General features: G+C 45.8%; 1 protein-coding gene across 5 annotated transcripts in view; it reads right to left on the bottom strand.

Moving 5' to 3' along the window:
* The window catches only part of Ankrd11 (ankyrin repeat domain containing 11), a 163653-nt gene extending 144943 nt beyond the window's left edge, over positions 1 to 18710 (bottom strand). For all 5 annotated transcript variants that reach the window (XM_048354930.1, XM_048354935.1, XM_048354929.1 and 2 more), the window contains exon 1: positions 18394 to 18710. The gene's annotated coding sequence lies outside the window, so the exon portion shown is untranslated. The remainder of the gene's footprint in view (positions 1 to 18393) is intronic.
* Between the last annotated feature and the right edge of the window lie 2640 nt (positions 18711 to 21350).

Here is a 21350-nt window from a genome sequence, read left to right as displayed (position 1 = left end):
AAATTCTAACCCACTAAATCCTGAGGTAGGTGTGTGTGTCCTAAGGAACTCGGCCTGGATGCTATTTCTGAGCTTTTTTGCTCAAAATTAGTGCTCTACCACTCCAGCCACATCTCTACTTCTGTCTTTTTTAGTGCTTAATTGAAGAGAAGAGTCTCATAGACTTTCCTGCCCAGGCTGGCTTTGAACTATGACCTTAAGATCTCAGCCTCCTGAGCAGCTAGGATTACAGACATGAGCCACCAGTGCCCAGCCTAAGATTTTTTTCTTAAACAGGCAAGTTCTTTATGATATGTGCTGTAAAATAAAAGTAGACTTAACAATAAACAAAACAGGGGCTGGGAATATGGCTTAGTAGTAAAGTGCTCGCCTCGTATACATGAAGCCCTGGGTTCTATTCCTCAGCACCACACATGTAGAAAAACCGAAAGTGGCAGTGACTCAAGTGATAGAGTGCTAGCCTTGAGCAAAAAAGAAGCCAGGGACAGTGCTCAGGCCCTGAGTTCAAGCCCCAAGACTGGCAAAAAACAAAACAAAACAATAAAATAACAGTAAAGCCAGAAGTAAATCATTTAATGTACACATTTAAACAGTTGATTTTTTTAGGGTTTTTGTTTTCTTTTTTGAGGTACTAAGGACTGAAACCAGCTCTCTGAAATCTGTGCATACTAGGCAAGTGCTCTTACTGCTTAGCCCCCCTAACATGTTTTAACTCAACTGGGAGTTTACTAACTCCCAAGTTGCAGGCCCTCTCTGGCTTTCTCCTAATCTGATTCTCTGAAGCATTAAGAGCTTAGATGTAGAAAAGACACCCTCCTGGTTTCAGAATCACTCTGGCAGACTCATGTCCCAATAACCCAAAATACAAAACACACAATACAGTTTCCAGACATGCATAGACTAGAGCACAGATATGGTGACAAACTGTAATGCACAGAACTTACTAAGCTTGAAAGTAAACAGGGACTTGGGTAGAAGCCATGAGCACCTACAAAGGAAACAGTGTGGGGCAACATCATGAAGAAAAAGTTCTTTGGTCTCACCTTGGTCTTAGATATGAGAAAGAATTACTTTTGCTTGCTAAATTTTTACCTCAGAAAGCAACAGGAAGTATCAAACACAAAGTATTTCTCCAGTATTTTTAACTAAAATATCAAACAAAGATATACATGTACTTATTACACTATGTCCAAAATGAGCTATATAACTTGTGGGTGGTGATGAAAGGGACAAACTTGGAAAGAAAAGAAGGGGTGAAAATGTCCGGAAAGAAATGTACTCTTGGGCTAGGAATGTGGCCTAGCACTGGGTTGGATTCCTCAAGTGGTAGAGTACTACTAGCCTGGAGCAAAAAAGCTCAAGGAGGGACTGGGAATATGGACTAGTGGCAAGAGTGCATGCCTCGTATACATGAAGCCCTAGGTTTGATTCCTCAGTACCACATATATACAAAAGGCCAGAAGTGGCCCTGTAGCTCAAGTTGGCAGAGTGCTAGCCTTGAGCAAAAAGAAGCCAGGGACAGTGCTCAGGCCCTGAATTCAAGCCACAAGACTGCCTGCCCCCCATCAAAAAAAAGCTCAAGGATAGTGCCCAGGCCCTGAGTTCAAGCCCCAGGATATGTAACAACATCACCTAACTCTATTACATACGCACGCATGCTTACGTGCATGAAACCACCACCTAGACTCAAGTATTTGTATTACATCTCATCCTGTCTATGTTTTGCTGGAGCTTTTTAAGTGACTGTCAAAACTCTGCCTTGACAAACATTTCCTAAGAACAGAACAATGAAAGCCATTATCATGTCCAGGTGAATTAACAATAACCTAACAAATGTCATCTAACAGTTCATATGTAAATGTCTAAGTGTATCCAAACATTCTTTTAAAGCTGTTCTGTTGTTCTCTCCCTCTTAACCAGCACCCAATCAGGTCTCCTTCTTGCATATAATTATTTACGTACATTTGAGTTAAAGATTTGGTAAGGATACTTCATAGATGCGCTGAATCAGTGCTAGCAAGGCTGGGCTTAATCACCTGGTTAAGTGCAGGACACTGACACATACTACACAACATGGATGAAATTCGAAAGCACTGTTAAGTGAAAACAGCCTTATGAAAAGAACATTGTATGGTTCTACTTGTATGAGGGACACAGAATATGAACTTCACAGAACAGTGGTCACCTGGGAATGGGAAGCAAGGGTAAGGAGCTATAATTTCATGAGTACAGAGTTTCTAGTGGATCAAAAGGTTCTGGAAATAGTGGTGATGATCACAAAAGACTGTGAATGTACTGAATGCCACTGAATTAAACATTTAAAAAGTGGAGAAAGGGGCTGGGAATGAGGCTTGGTGGTAGAGTACTCGCCTAGCATTCATGAAGTCCTGGGTTTGATTCCTTAGTACCACATAAACAGAAAAAGTTGGAAGTGGTGCTGTGGCTCAAGTGGTAGAGTACTAGCCTTGAGCAAAAGAAGCTCAGGGACAGTGCCCAGGCCCTGAGTTCAAGCCCCATGACTGGCAAAAGAAAAAAAAAGAAGGTAATTTGTGGGTGCTGGTGGTATACTCTTTGTTTGGTTTTCTTTTTTTGTCAGTCCTGGGCTTGAACTCAGGGCCTGAGCACTGTCCCTAGCTTCTTTTTGCTCAAGGCTAGCACTCTGCCACTTGAGCTACAACGCCACTTCCAGCTTTCTCTATATACATGGTGCTGAGAAATCGAACCCAGGTCTTCATGTATATGAGACAAGCACTTTACCACTAGGCCATATTCCTAGCCCAACTGGTGGTTCACTCTTGTAATCCTAGCTACACAAGAGGCTGAGATCTGGAAGACTGAGGGTTTGACACCAACACAGGCAGAGAAGACTGTAAGACTCCATCTCCAATTAACCAACAAAATATCAGAATAGAGGGTCCTCAAGTGGCAGAGCACTAGCTGTCAACAAGAAGGCTAAGCCACAAGTTCAAGACCCTGAGCTCAAGCCCTGGTAAACAGCATCAAAGGGGGGCGCGTTAAAAAGAAATGAGGAAAAAAGCTGAGTGCCAGTGGCTCATGCCTGTAATCCTAGCTACTTAGGAGGCTAAGATCTGAGGATCACAGTTGGAAGCCAGCCCAGGCAGGAAAGTCGACAAAATTCTTTTGGCTTTTTTTTTTAGCCAGTCCTGGGGCTTAAACTCAGGGTCTGGACACTGGCACTCTACCATCTGAGACACAGCTCCACTTCTGGCTCTGCTTATGTGGTACTGAGGAATTGAACCCAGGGTTTCATGCATGCTAGGCAAGCACTATACCACTAAGCCAGACCCAGTTAGACTCTTTTTATCTCCAATATACTATTCAGAAAAGGCCAGAAGTGGTGCTGTAGCTCAAGAGGTAGAATGTAGCTCTGAACAAAAAGAAGCTCCGGGACAGTGCTCTGGCCCAGAGTTCAAGAAGAAAATTTAACAAAAAATTTTAAGATATTTTAACTGGGGGGGAGGGGGAATGAGGGAGGAGGTAACAGTACAAGAAATGTATCCAGGGCTGGGGATATAGCCTAGTGGCAAGAGTGCCTGCCTCGGATACACGAGGCCCTAGGTTCGATTCCCCAGCACCACATATACAGAAAATGGCCAGAAGCGGCGCTGTGGCTCAAGTGGCAGAGTGCTAGCCTTGAGCGGGAAGACAGGGACAGTGCTCAGGCCCTGAGTCCAAGGCCCAGGACTGGCCAAAAAAAAAAACAAAGAAATGTATCCAATGCCTAACGTATGAAACTGTAACTTCTCTGTACATCACTTTGACAATAAATAAGAAAAAAATATATTTTTAAGTGGGGGAAAGGTCATGCATAAATCAAGGTCACACGATTCCAACTCTAGGGGCCCTAAGTTTATACAATCTGAAAAGACCATTGTTCTTGGCTAGCCTCTCCCTGCTTTGCCTATGGATACCTCTTCATTGAGCTACAGTTCCGGTGTAAAGTGCTCAGCTGTGAGCATGACACAGGAAAAGACCTGCCTGAAAAGACCATTACCTTTCTTCTTCAGCACATCTTTTAAACCCAACTTTGCTGGATGTCAGAGCTTTGAAGAAATGATGGGGTGGGGCTGGGAATATGGCCTAGAGGCAAGAGTGCTTGCCTCATATACATGAAGCCCTGGGTTCGATTCCCCAGCACCACATATACAGAAAACAGCCAGAAGTGGCGCTGTGACTCAAGTGGCAGAGTGCTAGCCTTGAGCAAAAGGAAGCCAGGGACAGTGCTCAGGTCCTGAGTCCAAGCCCCAGGACAGGCAAAAAAAAAAGAAGAAGAAGAAGAAGAAATGATGGGGTGGTGTAGCTAGGTCATCATCATTCTCTGTCTCCAAAGTAAATGTGTTTTGCCTCTTCAGTTACATTTGGAATTGGGGGGGGGGGGGGCTGAAAAAGGAGAGGGAAGGAGGGAGGACTGGGATTTTTAATTCAGGGCTATGTGCTTGTTAGACATGTGCTCTACCATTTGAGCCACAAGCCCTTTTTGCTTTGTTTCTCAGGCAGGGTCTCTGCCTGGGACTGGTTTCAGAACAGTTCTATCTATGGCCACTGGCAGAGCAGGGACCACAGACACGTGTCACCAGTCAGCTTATTGAGATAGGGGTCTCAATTTCTGCTCAGGCCTGCCTCAAACCAAAATCCTCCTTACCTCTTCCCTCCTGAGTTGTTGGATTACAGATGTTGAGCCATTGCACTCAGCTCTCCAAATTTTAGAGCACTAGTGATGAACATCTCTCAATATGGTTGGTTTCATAGGAAAATGGCCACAGTAAGGTAATAGTGAATATGCTATATAAGATTGACAAATTCTTAAGTTAGACTTAATACATGTTTTGATTTATTTGGTCTTCTGGTATGTTATCCTTTGGTTATGGCTTAAAAAGAAAACCAAAGCCAGGTGCTAGCAGAGCATGCCTGTAATCCTAGCAACTAAGGAGGCTAAGATTTGAGGATAAGAAGGTTGAAGCCAGCCAGGGCAAGAAAGTCACCTCCAATTAACCACCAAAAAACTGGAAGTGGAGCAGTGGTACAAGAGATAAAGTGCTAGCCTTGCGTGAAAAAGCTCAGTGTCCAAAGGGCCCTGAAATCAAGCCCCAGGACCAACACAATAAAAATAAAATATCTCACTACTTAGAAAACACTTTTAAGAAAACTGAGGTATATTTAAAGCATCCTGGCAAACCACTTCCCTAGATCAATCAGCACTTGGTGCTTATTTATAAATTCTGTTGGTAAACCAGGCACCAGTGGCTCAACATCTGTACTCCTTGCTACTCAGGAAGCTGAGTTCTGAGGATCAACGTTTGAAGACAGCCTGGGCAGAAAAGTCTGTGAGACTCTATCTCCAATTAACCAGCAAAACAAACAAACAAAAAAACTGGATTAGAGATGTAGCTTAAGTGAAAAGAGCACTAGACATGAGCAAAGAAGCAGATGAAGAGCAACAGGCATTGAGTTCAAGCCCCAATTATCAGCATTAAAAAAAAAAAAGGCTAAGGCAAAAGCTTTCATGTAGTCTACCAACAGAAACCAAGGATAGGCATGTGCCCTCCTATTTGAGCCATGCCAATGCCTCCAGTCCTTTTTTGTTTTTCAGACATGGTCTTGCTAACTTTGCCCTAACAAGCCTCAATCTCACAATCCTCCTGCCTCCCCATGCCAAGCAAGTGAGAGCATGAGGCCCATAGTTCTAGCACCAAGGAGGGAGAGCTTGCATTTACCTCCTTTCCTTCCAGCAGCTAAATTCTTAGGTAACCTTGACTTTGTGTCTTCATAATGAGGGGAAGGTTAGCCCAAGTTTAGACAATAGGGCCCATAATACCTATCTAATCATTGCCAATTCTCACTTTCATCTGATCTATCTACAAAGTGCCAGACTATTTCCTGGGCATGAAAGTTTATGAGACGTTCATCTCCAATTAATCATCAAAATAAGCTCAAAATGGAACTGTGGCTCAGTGGGAGAACATCAGCCTTGAGCAAAAAACCTAAAGCATAGTGCCCGGATCCTGAGTTCAAGCCCTAGTATCAGGACCAAACAAAATTAACTTCCTTCTAACTGAAAAAAATACCAATACTGCTCTCACACCACAGAGCAGATAACATTTGGAAAAGTAGGCAGTTATATAGAATTTATAATTGTGCCAAATGTGTGAATGGTTACAAAGGCATAAAAAAAATAGGTTGGGCTGGGTGTGATAGCACACATCTATAATCCTGGCTTCTCAGGAGGTGGAGATCAGGATGAGTAAGGTTCCAGGACAACTTAGGTACCGAAAAAAAAAAACTAGCAAGACCCATCTCAACCAATAAAACATGGGTGACAGTGCACTCCTGTAATTCCCTCTACTCAGGAGGCAAAGGTATGAGGACTCAAAGGCTGAGGCTGCGCCAAAAACATGAATAAAACCAAAGTAAAAAAAAGGCTGGAGGTGAGGCTCAAGGGTTAAGAGTGACGACTGATTAGCTGCTCTAATGGTAGAGGCCCTGAGTTCATACTCCAGTACAGGAGGGAGGGAAATAACATTACACAGCGTTCTTCAAAATGCTTAGATCGCCAGTGGCTCATTCTTGTAATCCTAGCTACTCAAGAAGCTGAGATCTGAGGATTACAGTTTGGTACCAGTCCAGCAAGAAAGTCTCTGAGATTGGTATCTCCAATTAACTGCCAAAAGGCTGGAAGTGGAGCTGTAGCTCTAATAATTGTGCTAGCCTTGAACAAAAACAGCTCTGGAACAATGTCCAGGCTTTGAGTTAAAGCCCAGGACCAGCACACATGCACGCGCACACACACACATCACATGCACACACGCTCACACACACACACAGAAATTGTTACATATAGGAGGAGATGATGAAACCATGAACACTGAATGCAACCTGAGATCCTGTCTGGAATCCTGAAGCAGCTAAAAGACATTAGTAGCAAGTTGGGTAAAATTCTGATGCCATATAAAGCTTGGGTAATAGTATATTAATATTAAGTGATAGTATTATACAATTATCACCTAATAGTATAGTAATATATAGTATAGGTACATAGCACAGTAGTACAATATTAACGTCTTAGCTTTGGCAACCTTACAATTGTAAGGAAACCAGGGTGAAATTTTGATTATTCTTCTTTCTTTTTTTGCCAGTCCTGGGGCTTGAATTCTGGGCCTGGGCGCTGTCCTGAACTTCTGCTCAAAGCAAGCACTCTGCCACTTAAGCCACTGCACCACTTCTGGCTTTTTTGAGTAGATTATTGGAGGTAAGAGTCTCACAGACTTTGCTACTCAGGCTGACTTCAAACCATGATCCTCATATCAGCTAGGATTACAGGTGAGCCACCACACCCAGCTTACAATGGAATCGCTTGTACTTGTAAAATTATTCCAAAGTAATATATTTTAAAACAGAATCATTGAGGCAAGTGGATTCTGGTGAACCAACACAAAGTATCAGAACCAAGACCTACTGTAATAATGGGCTCTCTAGAGAGGAAGATTACAGGATCCCTTGAAGCACTCACTGAGTATTTTAGGTTACACGGAACAGAGAATTAAGGTTATTACCAGTCGGTTGGGGGAGTGGCCTATATTTTCAATAGTCCCAATGTAATCACGAGTTTATAAAAGTGTACAGACATCAAGCAAAATATTGGGGTATACCTCAAGTGGTAGAATATAGGCCCTGAGTTCAATTTCTAGCATGATAAAAAAAAAAAAACAGGTTTAAGGGGAAAAGGATGATTCAGAGACAAGTCATTGAAGGCTTTGAAGATAGAGGGAGGGCAAGAGGCCAGGATATGGGCAGCATCTACAATCTGCAAAACAGCTTCTCTCCTTTGGCCTCTGGAAAGTACTAGCTCTGCCAACACCTTAACTTTTAGCCCAAGGAGGGGCTCCTAACTGAATTGTAATAACATAAATGGATTGTTTTAAGCCATAACTGTGTGGTAATTTGTTACAGCAGCAATGGAAAAGAAACAACAGTGAATGTTAAAAGCCACACCTTCAAGTGAGACCCAGTGGCTCAGTCCTATAATCCTAGCTACCCAGGAGACTGGGATCTGAGGATCACAGTTCAAAGCCAGCCCAGACAGGAAAATCTCTTATCTCCAATTAACCACCAGAAAACCAAAGTAGCACTGTGACCCAAAGTGGTAGGAAAAAAAGCTCAGGGACAGTACCCAGACCCAGAGTTCAAGCCCCATGACTAACAGGAGAGAGAGAGACAGAGGAGGGGGAGAGAGAAGGGGGGAGGGGGGAGGAGGGGGGAGGAGGAGAGGAGGATGAGGAGGGGGGAGGGGGGAGGGGAAGGGGAGGCGGTAGTGGTGGTTAACCTAGGCACCCCTGGCTTATGCTTGTAACCCTAACTACATGGTAAGTTCAGTTTGAGAAGATAACAGATCAAGGCCAATCCAGGCAGAAAAGTTCTAGAGATCCTTTTCTCAAGAAACAGCTGAGTGGGCTGGGGATATAGCCTAGTGGCAAGAGTGCCTGCCTCATATACACGAGGCCCTAGGTTCGATTCCCCAGCACCACATATACAGAAAACGGCCAGAAGCGGCGCTGTGGCTCAAGTGGCAGAGTGCTAGCCTTGAGCGGGAAGAAGCCAGGGACAGTTCTCAGGCCCTGAGTCCAAGGCCCAGGACTGGCCAAAAAAAAAAAAAAAAAAGAAACAGCTGAGTATGGTGGTGCCCACCTGTTAACTAGGTAGGATGGGAAGCTTAAAATACTCAGATCACAGCCCAGACAACAGAAGCAAGACCCTGTCTCAAAAACAACCAGTAAGCCCAAGAGGTAAGACTACCTTGCCTAGGCAAGATGAGGCTGAGTTCAAACTCCAGTACCACACAAAAAAGGAAATGCTCAGTACTAGCATATTTAATAAACTCTCAACCTAAGATCTACAATTTCAGATATGACTATTAGTCAAGATAATTTAAATAAATTCAAACAAAACAATTATAGCATCGAAATTCACCAAGTCTATAAAATCTACTTGAAATTAAGACTCAACCTTGGTGTTATGGAATAGAAATGTTAACAATGCAAGTTGTCAGCATATTTACAGACTCCTCTCTGTTGGAATTTTTGTAATCATCCAAAAAGGGCACACCCTTTCATTATCCAGATATCTTAGTAATAATAATTTTCTAAAGTTAATTCTTTCCAGAGTGTTGCTTTGAGGGTTTTTTTTGTCTTTTATTTTTATTTCCTGTTCTACAGGATGTCAAACCACATTTAGAAACATGGTGAAGGGGGTTGGGGAGTGCAGCTCAGTGGTGAGCATGTGTTTACATGCACTAGGTCTCCACTGATCCTCACTATCAAAAACAAGTAAATAGTGCCATAGGACATACAGCTCAATGGAAGAGCACTTGCCTAGCATATGCAAGGCACTAGGGTCAAACTCTAGCACCTCAAAAAGGGGCAGGAGAGGGATTATTAACAAGGCTGTTTCTTTTTTTATGGGGGGGGGGGGTTAAGGGGTACTGTATATAGAACTGGATGGTCTCAAACTCAAAATCTTTCTGCTTCAGCCGCCAAAGTGATGGAATTACAGGGCTGCACCATCACACCCAGCCTACAAGGCTCAGGGGTTTTTGGTTTGTTTTTCAAGTTTCAGCAAAGAGCATATTGTAGTATAATAGGTTAAAGAGGAAAGACAAACAGATATACAGGTAGACAAAAAAGGGGTGGGGGAGAAAGAGAAAGAAATTATTTCTTTCTCCCCAAGCAGGAAATAGTAGTTAAAGCCGGGGGGTTGGGAATGTGGCTTAGTGGTAGAGTACTTGACTAGCATGCACAAAGCCCTGGGTTCAATTCCTCAGTACCACATAAACAGAAAAAGCCAGAAATGGTATTGTGGCTGAAGAAGTAGAATGCTAGCCTTGAGCACAGAGAGGCTCAGGGACAGAACCCAGGCCTTGAGTTCAAGCTCCAGGACTGGCAAAAAAAAAAAAAGTTAAAGCCAGGCACCAGTGATTCACACCTATAATCTGGCTACTCAGGAGGCTGAGATCTGAAGATAGCAGTTCAAAGCCACCCCAGGCAGGAAAGTCCATGAGACTCTTATCTCCAATTAACGACCAGAAAACTGGAAGTAGCACTGTGGCTCAAAGTGGTAGAATGCTTGCCTTGAGCTGAAGAGCTCAGGGACAGCACTCAGGCCCAGAGTCCAAGCCTATGACTGACAGGGAGGGAGGGAGGGAGGGGGGGGAGGGAGGGGGAGGGAGGGGGAAAGCTACTCTCCATGGCTCAGGTTCTTAAGAGTAGTAAGGTTCCTGGCTACATATCTTATGTGACCTAAGCTTAAAGTCATAATAATTCATAATGAGACACTCTAATTATCAAAAAAAAGCTAAGAAGCAGCAACCAGTCCCTGAGTTCAAGCTCCAAGCACACATGCACATACACACGTGCACACATACTCTAAATTTCAATTCTATCTTTGCACAGCATCACTTGCAGAGGAAGCAGTGCTAGGAATCAACCTTACTTCAAGCCCCACGCCAAAAAAAAACAACCAAAAGGACTTAAGTAGTCAAAAATGTTTTGTGTTGAGGAAAAAGCCAACATTTGCAAATAATGAACAGGTGTACAGTTTGCTTTACAAGTGGAAAAAAAAAGTCTGCCTGCAGATTTCCAGGATAATAAATAATTCACTGTACAAATGCCAGGGCAGTACTAGAAATCCTGCCCTCAGCCAACCAGTTTAGATACTACCCCTGAGATAGCACTCCTCCTGTGAGCCTAGGCCCAGCCTAAGTCTCATAAAAGAGGGGAAGCAATGTAGGCACCAAAAGAGGCCTCTACCATCCACAGGATTTTCAGCTCTTGAAAAAAAGCCATACTGACAGGTTTGTGTTCACACTAAAAACTCACTTAGCTCTTTATTTACAGACCAGCCTTATTAATTTTTGCAGCTAGAAATACAGGCATGAGACACTGGCTCTCAACTTCAGGAAAAGCTTTAGGCTGGGATTTCTTAGATCCAGAGTAGTGTCTAAATGTTATCACAATATATTTCCCCCTCCTCTAAGTCACTAAAATATGAGACACAAATCCAAACTACTGTTGTTATCAAAACTAAGGACAAGTCTCTACCTCCCAAATAAAATTATTTTTTCAAAATCAGCCTTCTAAGTTTTCTGTGCCAGCACAGGGACTTGAACTCAGGGTCTTGCACACTCACTAAGCTTGTATACTCAAGACTGGTACTCTTCCACTTGAGCCATACCTCCACTGCCGGATTTTTTGATGGTTAGTTGAAGATTAAGAGTCTCTGGGATTTGTCTGCCCAAATTGGCTTCCAACCTCCATTCTCAGATCTCAGCCTCATAAGTAGCAAGAATTACAGGAATGAACCACCAGTGCCCAGCAAAATCAACTTGACATGGTAGTACATACTTATAATCCAAACTCTCAGGAGGCAAGAGTATTGGAGATAAAGAAAGCCTGTGATACCTGAAAATACTGTCTTCAGAAAAGAAAAAAATAGAGAGAGGATGAGTAGGCAAATATAGTCATAATGTAATATTCAATGTATATATGTGTAACCTGAAGGGGATGGTGGGTGAAGTTACAACAAAGCAGGAGAATGATGTAAGGACTGACATTGATGAAGATGCACTATACTCAAAACTGACATGCTGATTTAAAACCCCTTTATACAATTAAAGAAAGATTTTTAATTAAGCTAAAAGGGAGGGGCTGGGAATATGGCCCAGTGGTAAAGTGCTCGCCTCATATACATGAAGCCCTGGGTTCGATTCCTCAACACCACATATATAGAAAAAGCCAGAAGTGGCGCTGTGGCTTAAGTGGTAGAGTGCTAAACTTGAACAAAAAGAAGCCAGGGACAGTGCTCAGGCCCTGAGTTCAAGCCCCAGGACTGGCAAAAAAAAAAAAAAAAGCTAAAAAAGCAAAGCAGTAATCTTTTTTGCTAATCACATAATAGGGTTTTTCTTGTAGCATGTTTCCAATGCTAAGGATGGAACCTAGAGCCTTGTGTAGAGCAAACAGGAGTTCTACCAATGATCTACACCATAACCACGATGTCCATATTACTTATTTAGGAAACACAAACCTACATAGGAAAGCAGGAACATATTAACTCCATTTTTTTTATTTCTCCTCTAAAAGAGCTCCCAGACACACTAAATTCTAAATCTTCCAAAGACTCCACTAGCATGGTAAGCCACTGTTCATGTTTCCTTTGAACAGAAGGTGCTCAGAAAAGAGATGAAACAATCATTGCCTGTGAACAGCCACCTTACTCTACTGGAAATACAGCCTCAACCTCTACCAAGCAGCCACTTCCACACTGGAAGCTTTGCAGGAAGGGTGTGGAATCCAAGTAGAAACTGCTTCTGGCCTTTTCCTTTAGCCTGAAAACAACAATTCTACTACAACAGCTTAAAGAGAAAGCATTTTTTCCCCATCAAAATAACCTTCCCTTACATTATTCTTCCCTTTCATTATTTCTTTTATCTCCTGTTCTAACCCAATTTTTGAAAGCCTGGTCCCACACCTTTATCTAAACTACAAAGGCAAATTTGCAATGAAAATAATAGAAAAACAGCTAAAATACATATGGTCAAACTACTAGCCTATTAAATATTAATTTGTGATTCTAATTTTCCCCTTACAATTATTCAAATGCTTTCATATATAAGTTTAAGCCATTCAAAAAGTTGCATGGGATTTTTTTTGGGGGGGGAGCAGTTGTTTGGGTTTTTTTTGTTTGGGTGGTTGTGGACCTGAACTCAGGGCCTGAGCACTGTCCCTGAGCTTTTTTGCTCAAGACTAGCACTCTACCCCTTTGAGCCATAGCTCCATTCCAGTTTTTGAGTGGTTAATTGGAGATACGAGTCCCAAGGGGTCTTTCCTGCCCAAGCTGGCTTCAAAGCATGATCCTCAGATCTCAACCTCCTGAGGAGCTAGGGTTACAGGCATGAGCCACCCGCACCCTGCCAACAAGTTATTTCTTTGAGCCACTTCTACGAGGTGACCAAGGAGACCACCTCCAAAATCATTCCATTTTCAGCCTTCTTATCATTGGGGTGGGGATGAGAAGGGAAAGATAGCATGTGAAACCATTACATATTTGATACTTTTTTTCTTTTGCCAGTCCTGGGGCTTGAACTCAGAGCACGAGCACCTGGCTTCTTTTTGCTCAAGGTTAGCACTCTACCACTTGAGCCACGGCTCTACTTCTGACTTTTTCTATATATGTGGTGCTGAGGAATCGAACCCAGGGCTTCATGCATGCTAGGCAAGCACTCTACCACTAGGCCATATTCCCAGCCCAATACATTTTATTCGTGTTAAGCTTTATACAGCTGTAACAAGGTGCGACAAAGGGACACTTTCCTTAAACCTCAGGAACAAGTGGTGTACATCTACAATTAGAGATATTCAAAAGGCTAAGATCTGAGAAGCCAGATGGGACAGACAAAAACCTTGAGATGCTTTATCTCCAATTAACCAGCCCCAGCAAAACAAACAAAACAAAACACACACCAAAAAAAAAAAACAGAACTAGCCAAGCGCTAGTGGCTCACACCTGTAATCTACTTACTCAGGAGACTGAGATCTAAGGATAGTGGTTCAAAGACTTCTCAGCAGAAAAGTCCTGTGAGCCTCTAATCTCCAAGTAAGGATTCAAAAACCAAAAAGTGGTGCTGTGGCTCAAAGTGGTAGAGCTCTAGCCTTGAGCAAAAGAGCTCAGGGACAGCATCCAGGCCCTGAGTTCAAGCCCTACAACCAGGGAAGGGAAAGAGAACAGAACTGGAGGTGTGGCCCAAGTGAGAAAAAAAAAAAGCTGAGCATAAGTCCGAGTACAAGCCCTCGTACCAGCACACACCAAAAAAAACAAAAAAAAAACCTAAAAAGTTAAGAAGCTGAGCCTCAGTGGCTCACACCTGTAAATCCTAGCTACTCTAAGAAGAAGGTTTGAAGTGTGCCCAGGAGGATTCTTATCTCCAATTAACCACCAAAAAGCCAGAAGTGGAAGTGAGGCTTTTTTTTTTTTTTTTTGCTAGCCTTGAGCAAAAAAGCTAAGGGACAGCACCCAGGCCCTGAATGCAAACCCCAGAACTGTAAAAAGTAAAAGTAAAAAAATAAATAAATAAAAGTAAAGTAAGTGAAAAAGTAAAAGAAAAGTAAAAAAATAAAATAAAAATAAACAAATAACATTTGCAGTTTTGCTATGTATATAAAACCACTGGTCCAAAGGTGAACTAAAAAGGAAAATTTTTAAACATGAAGAGGAAAAATGGAAGTTAAAAACACAGAATAGGGGGCTGGGGATATGGCCTAGTGGCAAGAAGTGCCTGCCTCATATACATGAGGCCCTGGGTTCGATTCTCCAGCACCACATATACAGGAAAATGGCCAGAAGTGGCGCTGTGGCTCAAGTGGCAGAGTGCTAGCCTTGAGCAAAAAAGAAGCCAGGAACGGTGCTCAGGCCTTGAGTTCAAGGCCCAGGACTGACAGAAAAAAAAAAAAAAAAAACACAGAATAGGGCTGGGAATATGGCCTAGTGGCAAGAGAGCTCGCCTTGTATACATGAAGCCCTGGGTTCGATTCTCCAGCACCACTTATCTAGAAAACAGCCAGAAGTGGCGCTGTGGCTCAAGTGGCAGAATGCTAGCCTTGAGCAATAAGGAAGCCAGGGACAGTGCTCAGGCCCTGAGTCCAAGCCCCAGGACTGGCCAAAAAAAATAAATAAAATAAAATAAAAACACAGAATAACAGTTAAAATACATAGCTGAGCACTACTCTATACGAGATTACCGAGAATAAGGTCCATCAAACAAAAGCCACTTAATAATAAAAAAAAAACTATAGAAATCAATGAAAGTTATTAAAGTGGATCACTTCCAAGTCTAAGGTTTCCTATCCCAATTATCCAACTGCTGGAGTTCCAGAACTGAGGATGACACTCTTTCACATGGCTTTAAGACAAAACTGCGAAAGCTGAACTGCACAGAAATTCCATTTGAATTTCAAATTAGGAAAAAGCATACTGAAAACATTTCAAGACAATAACTTCTAGTTATTTGAGTTCGTTCAGTTTTTGCTTAAAGTTGTCACGTGGGCCACCCTCACCCACCCTCAATAACCAGAGCAATGACTAAACAGCAATAATAAACTGCCACAACATGAGGCCAGACAAGTAATGCATCATCATTTTCACCTATTAAATAGTAAATATCTTGCTATTAAGAGAAGCTCATCTATTACACTTACCATTTTGAAGGATGAAGGGACTGATACAGGGTAATGAACAGATCAAAACACTTATTTTGGCAACAAATGCAGATTATTCTTTGAACCAGCATTTACTGATGCTCTCTAATTATGTTACTTAATTGATGATGGGCTTACTGCCAATATGCAAAACAGTTCTTCTCTTACATGTGATGAAAATACCTTTACTATGTCAAGTCTACTTAAGTATCCAAGGCACACAGAGTTTCTTGAATAATATTCTCGAATACAAATAGTATAGTTTCTTGACTCTATTTGTAGAAAGTTCTTGTCACTGTATCAACACTGTAATTATAGCTAACATGACAGCCACTAGTCATCAGCAGCCCATCTGGTTTAGTGAGATGAAAGGCTTGCTGGAGCAGTGTGATTAACATGGCTAGTCTGGAGAGAGCAATACAAGTTCAAAAGCTGACAGAAAGTTAGACCTCTAAAAAAGGAATGTGAGACTAGGTGACATTTCAGAGAACTTCTGGTGAATTGTTTTGTATATTTTACAGTAGTTTAAAAAAAACTCTTAAAAAAGTCTCAAGTTTGGATCAAATTTAGCAGTATTTTCAAAGAACTCAAGAGACACTATACAAAGAGAAAAGTGTCATACCAACTTGGCCTTTGTTCCCTCCCATCCCATTCCATTCAGGATATCCAGCCTACCACATGAGATCCTGTTCTTAAGTGTGAAACTACAGAAAGAAGAACAACAGCTGAATGGATCATGGGGGAGGAAGCCCCAGCTATATGCAGATGCAATTCAAGGGTCACGAAGTTAAGCAAGATATTTTCCTGTTTTGTTTTAACTACAGTTGCAAAGTAATATCAGAACACTTGTGCAGTCACTCAAAATGCACAAACAGAACTCTAGTTCTCTGCATGGCAGCGCAATGCTTAGTAACAGAAATCAAGGTCCAAAGGCACCAAGCAACAGTCTTAGGGTCTTTGATGAACAACTATCCAAGTTATGCCCACTGACTGGGTTTGCACAACCAAAAATAGTAACTTTTTCTTTTTTGGCCAGTCCTGGGGTTTGAACTCAGGGCCTGGGCACTGTCCTTGAGCTTCTTTTGGTTAAAGCTAGTACTCTAGCATTATGAGCCATAACATCACTTCTGGCTTGTTCTGTTTTTATGGTACTGAGGAATTGAACGCAGGGCTTCACACATGCTAGGCAAGCACTCTACCACTAAGCCACATTCCCCCAGCCCCTAAAATAGTAACTGTTTCAATGGCATTTTTTCCACACACAATATCACCTTACTGGTTTTGCTGAGTAAGTCTCATCTTCTCAGAGGACCAAAAGATTCTAAGTTTTGAAGTTCAACAATTGTGCACTTTTTACTCAACTGAAAGGAGTGCTGAGGGCACTGTACAAACCACTGCAGAAAAGTCTCACCAGATAAGAAGGCCTTTCTTTACTCAAAGATTTGTGATGACCCTCATAAAATATTAAACATAAGCAGCTGCATCTTAGTTGTTAGAAAAGGAAATTCAAGGCACTCCTTAGGCTTATCCTTCCCCAGTGTCTCCCAAACACCTTGTAAGCTAGCATAAAAGAAAAGGTTTCCAAAAACACAACAGAAACAGAAAGTCCCTCCCAATGAAGCACCAGGAAAAGAGCAGGCCTCAAGAAAAATAAAGACTCCTCCCCCAAACTAGATACAAAATTGAACAGCACATCTTTCTGTGAGAAGGAACTGGATCCATGTGGCAGGGCCAACCCTGCACGCGCGCGCGCACGCACACACACTCACACACACTCACACTCACACACAGCTACCGCCCTGCCAGGGGATGATGAAATGAGGAACGGAAATTAACATTTCAGGCAACGTCTCACATTGTTCCTTGAGGCCAAGGGCTGCAGCAGCCGCCGCCGCCACCGCTTTCCTCTCTCTCGCCCCCAGGCCCGCCTACCCCTCCCCCGAGCACCCCTACCGCCCCGCATTCCTGCCCCCGCTCGGGCCTGCGCTCCTCCAGCACCCCGCCGCCCCAGGTCCCCAGTCCTGCCCGCCCCCTCCGGCTCGGCTCCCAGCCCAAGGGCCGCCTGCTCCCATTTCAAAACACGATAATAATAGGGACGCTGGGAATAACAACTACCACCAGCGCGGCGACGGCGCCCCTCCCGAGGGTCAGAGGTCGGTGCCCTGCGCCCGCCCCGGAGCCCACCCGCTGTCCACACCAAGAGTTAGATCCCTGCGGACCCCCGCGACCCACCAGGATCCTATCGACGCCCCGAGGACCCCCCGGACCCTCCCTGGCACCTTCCGGCGCCCAGGTGCCCCTCAGACCCTCCAGACTGCCCGGGAAACCAGGCCTGCCCAGACCCGTCATCCACACCCAGGCCCCGGATCCCTCACTGCCCCGCGAGCACCTCCCCCCCAGACCCTTCGAGTCCCCAGGACCCCGCGAGGCCGCCCGCACCCCTGGACCCCCACCCCCACTGCCCCGCGAGGTCCACTCAGATCCTTAGGGCCCCCACTGCCCCTGAGAGGCACCCCTAGATCCCTGGGGCCCCCCATTGCCCCCGCAAGGACCCCCCCAGACCCTGGAGCCCCTCACTCCTCCGCGACCCCCCTCAGATTCCAGAGCTCCCTCACGCCCCCGCGAGGCTCCCGAAGACTCCTGGAGATTCCCACTCCCTCGCGAAGCTCCCCCCAGATCCTTTGAGCCCTCCACTACTCCGCGAGGCCCCCCCCGAACCCTCGAGTCCCCCATTCCCTCGCGAGGCCCACCCAGACACCAGGAGCTTCCACTCCCCTGCGAGGCCTGCCCAGACCTCTGGAGCCCTCCACTTCCCCGCGAGGCCCACCCACACCTCGGGAGCCCCCATTCCCCGCGTGGCCCCCCAAGACCCTGGGAGCCCCCACTGCCCCGCGAGGCCCAGCAACACTTTGCTCCAGCTCCCAGGTCCGCCCGAGTCGGCGTTCGGCCCCCAAGGCGGAGCCCAGGCCCGCTCCCGGAGCAGCACAGACCGGCCCTCGCCGCGGCCCTGAGCCCCGGCCGGCCGGAGGCCCTCCCGCGAACGCCGCGGGTGGAAGCGGCCTACAGGCCGTAAGGCCCCGGGAACGCCCGACGCCAACCCCCGATACCGCCCCCGGCCCACAGCGCCTCTCACCCGACTCCGAGGACAGCAAGGCGCGGCGGCGGCTCGGCGGCGGGACGCGGGCGCTGCCCATGCAGCCCGCGGCCGCGTTTCCCGGGCCGCGCGGCCCGGGCGGGAAGGCAGCAGCGGCGGCGCGGGCTATCGGCTGAGGCGAGTGCGGGGCCGGCGGGAAGCGAGCCCGCCCTCGGCGCACTTAAGCTCGCGCAGGGCCGCGGCGCTCGCGCGGGCTTCACTGCGAAGGCGTCTGGCCGCGGGCTCGGCGGCGGCGCCTCCCGGGCTGAGGCCCACGGTCCATCGCGCTCCGTCGCGGGCGGCCTCTGGTTCCAGGACCCAGCGGCGGCTGCGGCGGGCGCCGGCCGCATGAGACGCTCCCACCCATTGGCTCGCCGTATCCGCTACCGCCATTGGCCCGCCCCGCCGAGTGGCGGGGGCCGAATACGTCACGGCGTCGGGGAGGAAGTTCGCCGCTGGGGTGAAGGGGCAACGGTGGCTTGACGGCTCCCGAGACAAGCCTGAGGCGGGACTAGAAGGGTATCCTGGGAACGATTGGCCAAGGTTGTGCGTGAGCGTGCAGAGGAGGGACTAAGAGGAAGCGAACAAACGGATTGGCTGTGCGTGTCGCGGAGGGATGGGTCTTTCGTAGTAAGGGGCGACGATTGGCCGTATGGAGTGCCGGAAGCGACGAAGGTACGGTCACGAGACTAGGAGCCGGAAGGTTAGTCGTCGTCTGTCTGAGATCCCGCGCTCGGTTTGCGTCCCGCCGCCTCGCGCCTCCGAGTCCACCCGGGCCTCAGGAAGAGGGTTTGGGCCCCAGCCCTTGACCCTGTCCCGCTGGACGCAGGCCAGACGCTCCTCCGTCCGCACATACGCTAGGGCGGCGGCCTCCCTGAGAGTCCGCTCCTGCGCGGTCTTGAGTTTTTCCTCCGTTTCTGGTGTTGCGTTAGCAGCCGGCTGTTGCGAGGGCGGGCGCCTCCGGCCCGCTCTGGCTCTGTCGACTGTAGTCCCCGAGACGAGGCCCGTCTGCTCGCCCCCCGAGGAGCCTGGCCCGGGGACGGCGTTGCTCACGTGGCGGGAGGAAGGTACCGAACCTCGGCGACCGGGGACCGGGCCAGGCGGGCTGCGGGGAAGCCTATGGCCTGGACTGCCGAGCTGGAGTTGGAGGCAAGCCTCTGCTGCTTAGTGCGAGACAGGGAGGGAGGAGAAGGGAGGGAAGAGAGGATAGACAGGAGGAAAGAAAGCAGTGGTGACTCTGGTTCCTATTTTATTTTTTTTTTTGTTTTGTTTTTTTGGCCAGTCCTGGGCCTTGGACTCAGGGCCTGAGCACCGTCCCTGGCTTCCTTTTGCTCAAGGCTAGCACTCTGCCACTTGAGCCACAGCGCCACTTCTGGCCGTTTTTCTGTATATGTGGTGCTGGGGAATCGAACCCAGGGCCTCATGTATACGAGGCAAGCTCTCTTGCCACTAGGCCATATCCCCAGCCCTCTGGTTCCTATTTTAAACTTCTGCAGTTTTGTCCAAAAAAGCTAAACCAGAAAAAAGAAAAATAGGCTACCGAAAACGATGCCGCTTCTTTGTTGTTTTGGTGCCTGTACCTGGACTTGAATTCGGCCTGGGTGTTGTCGCTTAGCTTTTTCTGCTCAAGGCTAGTGCTCTACCACTTGAGGCACAGTTACACTTTTCAGCTTTTTGGAGGTTAAAGGGACATTAGAGTCTCACAGATTTTCCTACACTGGCTGGCTTTGGACTGGATTCTCAGATCTCAGCCTCCTGAGTAGGATTGCGGATGTGTTACTAAATTTAATTTTCAATTAGCGCATTCATACGTTATACAAGGGATATTTTATTTTGACAGTCTCATACATGTATCCAATCTAGCTCACCCCTTCTATCATTCTTTTTTATTCTTTTTTAGAACCATTTCAATAGATTTCATTGTTGTATTTTCATACATACGAGTAAACAACATACTCATCCTCATTAGCCCTCCTCCTTCCTTCTGGTGTGTCTACCTTCTAAAACAATTTTTCATGGGTCTTTTTTCCTTTTCAACTGTGGCTACTGAGAAGTCTATTCTAATGGACAGCCCAGATAAAAAGGGAATGCTAAATGCTGTCCTCAGATGAGAAGCACAGTAACTCAAAAGACAGCATTCTTTTCTTTCAGCAAATACTGACCTACCTTGTGCCTACCTTCATCGTACAACTTACATTAAATACAAAGTAAAGGAGGCAGAGGGGAAGATTACTGTCTTTTATAAGTTAATCAAAGGACTCATAAGATGAGCAAAAACATGAATGAATTAAGGAAAGGAGGCATGCAGGTTATTGGGGGAAAGTACACTATGGGAAGTACAGAGCAAACATGAAACCCATAGAGGGGCAGGAAGGAATTCCATAAGCAAAGACCAAGTACAAGCCAATAATGTTGGAGAAGGTCTGAGTGAGAATCTCTGGGCCAGATTCTGTTACCTTTTGACCAGCATAGAGTGCAGGAATTCTATAATGAGTGAGAAGGTAAGGCATTGGAGGCAAATGAAGACATGACAACTGACTTGTATCAGAAAATGACATATGGAGATGATGAGAACAAAGAGGGTGAGGTGGGGAGATAGCCACCACACCCAGTGAATACTTGGTTTTTAAAATGGTGGACAAACTGGTTGCCAGTGGCTCATGCCTATAATCCTAGCTACTCAGGAGGCTGAGGATTGCAGTTTGAAGCCAGCCCTGGCAGGAAAGGCCATGAGACTCTCATTTCCAGTTAACCATTAAAAAGCCAGAAGTAGAACTGTGGCTCAAGTGGTAGAGCACCAGCCTCAAGCAAAAAAAAAAACTAAGAGACAGTGCCTAGGGCCTGAGTTCAAGCCCCAGTACTAGCACATACACCAACTAAAAAATAATAATGAGCCAAGCAAAACATGAAGGCCTGCACATTTCCTGTGTTCCTACTGGAAAGTACTGAGATCTCAG

Source organism: Perognathus longimembris, chromosome 10 (genome assembly GCF_023159225.1).
Source record: "Perognathus longimembris pacificus isolate PPM17 chromosome 10, ASM2315922v1, whole genome shotgun sequence".
Lineage (NCBI taxonomy): Eukaryota > Metazoa > Chordata > Mammalia > Rodentia > Heteromyidae > Perognathus > Perognathus longimembris.
The sequence above is the reverse complement of the archived record's forward strand: the minus strand, read 5'-3'. Positions and strand labels throughout refer to the sequence as shown.